Consider the following 5842-nt stretch of genomic DNA (forward strand, 5'->3'; position numbering starts at 1 on the left):
GTCTAAGTATCTAACACTACATGAGTACTGAACTCAAGCGTATATATAGTTAACTAGGGATTGGTTGTTGACTTGTTTAAATGCAGGTTCCCGTTACTTGAAGCTAGATCATGGCAGGAGGCCAAGTCTAACTTAGTAACGGTTTGCTTAGCCTTAGCTTATATTGCATGCTAGGGCTAGATTGATTGTTATTTTGGGTTGACTGGGTTAGAGTCTAGTTTGCGGGTAGAGGCCGCCAGCTCACTGAGTAATACTAGATTACTCATCCAACTCCGTTGTCCTTTTTGCAAGAAGCTTTAGGTAAGGATGATCGGATAGCTTGGTGCTGGACGTTAGGACCGCCGGTGTAGATTTTCATGCCTTTTGTAAACGGTATTGTGAATTGTGTTATGTTGACTCGATTTGGCATTAGGCCGGGCCCAGTCTTGAATTATTCAATGTATGAATATTTCTTAAATCAATAAAAGTAATTGTTTTATATGCGCTTCATGAGTACTCTGATATTTGACTAGTCCGGTCTAACACAACGTTAGGTCGTGGTACGGGTTGAAAAGCCTTAGGCCTCGATCTAACGGAAAATGCTAACTCTAGGTACAGGTTGCAAAGCCTTGTGCCTTGACGCAGCGGGACGTGTTAGTGCACGAACTGGTCGAGGTCGTGGAGTAAATTTGGTGACTCTGGCCGGATCGTTCCTAACCCGTCACGTAGCGCTTCCGGACCATGGTGTCAGGTTGGACGGTCAGTCATGTTCTTGTTTGAATATTGGCTGGCCGGTTGGCCTTTTATCTCTAACCCTTGGTGTGGGTCGTCCGTCGGTCATGTTCTTGTTTGATTGTTGGCCGGTGGGTCGACCTATGCTTAGGACGGTTCGGGGGTGTTACTGTTATGGTGGGGATCGGGAATGAAAGAAGAGGATTACATTGGCATGCTTGGGATAGAGTTTGTGTTCCTAAGAAAGAAAGTGGGATGGGTTCAGAGAATTATAAAGTTTTAACCAAGCTTTACTTGGAAAGAAAGTATGGGGGATACTTCAATCCAACATGCCGCATGTCCCGGATTCTTAAATGTAGATATTTCCAGAGGTTAATATGTTAATAGCAGTGCAGAAAAAGAAATTTTCTTTTGAATGGAAGCGATGGTTCATTTATAAGCATGCAGATAAATCCGTGGATTCCCGATTATCCACCCAAACCTCCAAGAGCATTAAAACAATTCAGGTATTTAAACCGTTTGGATTTACTTCAATGAAGATGGAAACCAATGGGATGAGGAAAGGCTCTGAGATGGTCTCTCCTGAGGATGTAGACATAATTGTATCACTCAGTATTACATCTACAAAAAATTTAGATCTACTAGGCTAGCATTATAATGAAGATAGAATATATACAGTGAAGTCTGGTTATTGTTTAGATACACATCTACCATTCACTTCTATGTTGAATCCTATCTTTAGAAATGCATAGATTAAATGGTGCTTGAAAGTAACTTGCCTACTTAAATCAAACATTTTCTTTGAAAAACGAGTCCACGAGCCTTGGTCACGTGAAATAATTTATCTAGAAGATATATCACAAGAGAAGGCCGATGTAAGAGATGTTGCTCAGCTGATGAAACACATAATCACATTTCTTTGATTGCATGTATGCACGAATGGTTTAGTGAGACTATGATATATCTAGTGAGGCTATTAAAAATAGCTCAATGACTTTTGAAGAACGCCTGGAGAAATTTCTAACCTATAAAACTACGTATTCACAACCACAACATCTTCCCTGTGGATTTAATGGCGTCTATGGAAGAATCGAATGTACTAATTTTTTCCATAAAATATATATTGGAATTCAATTGTTAGACAAGCTCGAAGTGATGCAAACGAATCGGAAGATTGTGAACAATGTCAAGATAATCACCATGGACAAGTACGCTCTTTAAACTCAGGAAGAGCAAATAAGCAATTTTGGGAACGACCATAGGTTGGCTGGATGAAGTGTAATGTGGATGGTTCATACATCAGTTCAGCTACTCCCACACAGGTATGATGGATAGTAAGAGATGATAAAAGATGGTATCAAGGAGCTAGCCAAACAAAAGGTATGAAAACTGAGAGTCCAATGGAATGTGAGATACAAACACTCATTATAGCTATAAAACATTGTTGGAGCCGAATTTTTACAAAGATAATTTTTGAAAATGATTGCAAAAAGTGGATAGTATTAATCGTAAAATGCTACAATTTGATACATACAACTAGATTCGTGAAGCAATTTAGTGGAAGAACAAATTTAAAATTATACGATTTCCATCAACATCGAGAACTCTTTCCTAAACGGTGACCAAAAGGGAGATTTAACGTTTCCGCTCAGTCACCGTGTCTCCGTTCTCGGCTGCCCACAAGCGTCTCATCCGGCGTCGGCTGCTCAGCAGTCTTGCTACCCCGGATTCGATGAAGAAAAAAAAACCAAAAAAATCCTCTGGACCGAAGTCATCTCCAAAAATCGCACCTTCGGGGAAAGCTAGCCCTACCCGTTCAGAAGTTCCAGATCCACCTTCGTCGTCCTCCATGGCTGCTTCCGATGCCCCTTTCAGCTCTCTTGTTGATTCGGTTGCTCAACAGTCTCTAGGACTAGTAGATCTGACCCTTCCTCCACTTGACTCGGTAACCATGGAGTCTCCTTCCGTGGATGCTCCTTCTACGAAGACAGTGATCGCTACTACAGTGGCAGATCCATCTTCCCATGGCACCATTCACTTGGAGCTAGAAACGATTTCCCAACCAGATTCTGCTCCCACCGACAAAACTTCTCCTTTGGAAGTGATGATTAGCGCCAATGCTGCTTTAAACTCTTCTTAGGTGCCAGATGTAGGTTCTGCTGATGCCAAGATTGGATCTTTGAGCTCGCAGCAAGCTGTAATCATGCTAACTACCCAGGTTTCTGCTCCAGAGCTTGAATCGGGAAGAAAATCATCTCAGTCAGAGGCCCAGCAGCGTCAACTAGCAGAGTTGCGAGTCCTTTCTAACCCTGAGAACAACTTGGTTGACACCAGTAATCCGTCAACACAGCAAGACAAGGTACCCAGTGCCAAGGTGGTAGACCCGACAGACACTTGGTGTAATCGTGCAAAGGGTTCAGGAAAGGCCCTAAAGAAAGCGGGAGAGGCTTTCACGCTACCATAAGGGGAGGCTTGCATAAAGATACATAACTCTGTCATTGAGAAAAACAGAAAGGGTTGAGAACCTTTTGTTATGGGACAGTTCTATTCTGATCCTCCCTCTCAAGGAACTCTCCATAACATTGTGAATGGGATTTGGAGCAAGAACTATCGTGATATTGTGGTTTCGAAAATGGAGGGATTCTCCTTTCTATTTCGTATCCCCAATGTAGCGACTCGAAACAGAGTCATAAATCAAGGTCTTTGGCAAATTGAAGGCCAAACAATGTTTGTGGATAAATGGGAACCGGGAGTGGTGCCAGTTAAGCCGGAGCTAACCTCAGCACCAATCTGGTTGGAACTCAGGAATGTTCCCTTCCAATTCTTTAATGAAGATGGTCTGGAGCGAATTGCTGGTCTAGTTGGTCACCCAAAGCGCCTGCATCCCATGACTGCCAACAAGACTAATCTGGAAGTGGCAAAAGTTTTCACTGTCATTGATCCAAGGAAACCTTTACCGGAAGCGGTAAACGCTCAATTTGAATCAGGTGAAATCTGTAGAGTTTTAGTTTCAAGTCCATGGATGCTGCCACTGTGTGATTTCTGCAAGGAGATTGGACATAATGCTAAACGCTGTCCGAGAGCCACAAAATCATGCAGTTTCTGCGCATCCTCAGATCATGTGCTTGCTGCCTGCCCTTCCAAGCCTAAGCAAGGCTTGCCTGGAAGGAAAACGAGAAGGGGAAGATCGAAAGAGAAGAAAAGTTGGGCTCCTGTTGAGGTTCAGAATCCGGCTCTGATGGGTGCTCAAAAGATACTGGATGCTCCGGATACTGCTAAGGTTGCTGGTTCTGCTCATGTTGAACAGTCGCATCTTTCTGCGAGATCGGATTACACAGCCGGGGCCTCTTCCAATGTAATCTCTCAGTCTTCCAAGTCGGAGATGATTCTTCATTCAAAGCCAGAGGTGAAGCTAGCTCCACGCCAGATTATCTGAGATCTCAAGTTAGTAAAGGAGGTTCGGCCTATACCACTCCATCTCACTCTGATATTCAACCTGACTCATCGGATATTGAGTCTTCGGATTCGGATCTTGAAGAAGGCGAATTTAGCAAGCACGAGCTGGATTTCCAACTGGTGGGTAAGAAGAAGAGTTTTTCAGGACTAAGGGGATCTCGGGGCAAGGGCCTCAAAATCAACTAATTTTATGTCGATTACAACCAACATTTTTTGCTGGAATGTACATGGTCTAAATAAGTTAAATCACCGCAGCGGATTACGTAAGTGGTTTAGGAATAATTCTCCTCCCTTTGGTGGAGTTCTTGAGACTCATGCGAAGCAAGTCAAAAAGAATAAATTTGTTTCGGAGCTTTTTCCTGGTTGGTTTTCTGAAGATAACTATGGTTTCTCTACTCTCGGAAAAATCTGGATTGTTTGGCATCCGTCTATTCTAGACACTATAATCTCCAAGTCTCTACAAATGATCACGGCAGAGGTAACTTGGCCTGACTGTCGATCAAAGTTGTTCGTCTCTATCATCTATGCCTTCAACGTTGTGGCGGAGCGCGAGGATCTATGGGCTGAAATAACTAATCTTGCGACCTCTCATGCTCTGGATACGAAGCCCTGGCTGCTCCTTGGAGATTTTAACCAAATTAGAGATCCTTCTGAGCACTCTATGCCTCCTTCCCTGAAACTAGATAAAAGATCAAGGGATTTTAATCAGTGTATTGCAGACTCCAATCTGGAGGATTTAAACTTCAGAGGTTCAACTTTTACTTGGTGGAACAAGCAAAAAAGATCCCCGGTGGCGAAGAAGTTAGATAGAGGATTGGTAAATGGTGATTGGTACTCAATCTTTCCCTCTTCAGTCGCCATGTTTGATAGTCCTCTCTTCTCTGATCATGCTGTCATCTCAATTTCCTTGGACCCGGCGAGGAGTAAGTCCAAGAAGCCGTTCAAGTTCTTAAACTTCCTCACTTCGAACCCGGAATTTCTTGATACGATCTGCTACAATTGGTTCTCTTTCAACGTTACGGGTTCAGCTATGTTCAGGGTTTCTAAAAAACTAAAGATGCTCAAGAACATCATTAGAGACTTCAGTAGACAGAACTACTCTGATATTGAGAAGAAGACAGAAGAAGCTCAAGCTGCTTTACTTTCGGCCCAAGCATCCATGCTATCCTCTCCAACAACTCATAACGCTGAAAAGGAACTCTCTGCCCAACGAAGATGGGAAGAATTTTCTACTGCGGAGGCTGGTTTCTTTTATCGGAGATCTCGTATTCAATGGGTGTTCTTTTCAAGTTTCTAAATGCAAAATCCAAACCTTTGATAATATATATAGTATTTGCATAAAGATTTAACAATAAAAATGTTTTATAACACGATTTTACACAACAATATTTTTTGTAGTGTAAGCTTATATAAATATGATTGTATAAGTACATAATGTTAAGATGAGATGTTATGAAAACAATGATATGCATACATAAATATTTTAATGAGTTGTTATATTTGAACGGTTGCGATCTAATACTATACTAAACACTTATTATGTGTTATTTTCATAGTTTTGGCATCTAAATTTATAGATTTTTATGATTGAAACTTTATAGAAAAAAATGTCGTCGGTATTTTCCGACGAAATACCGACGACCTTTCCAATTTTCAATGAAACCCGTTGTCGTCG

This window comes from Brassica oleracea, chromosome C2 (genome assembly GCF_000695525.1).
Source record: "Brassica oleracea var. oleracea cultivar TO1000 chromosome C2, BOL, whole genome shotgun sequence".
NCBI lineage: Eukaryota > Viridiplantae > Streptophyta > Magnoliopsida > Brassicales > Brassicaceae > Brassica > Brassica oleracea.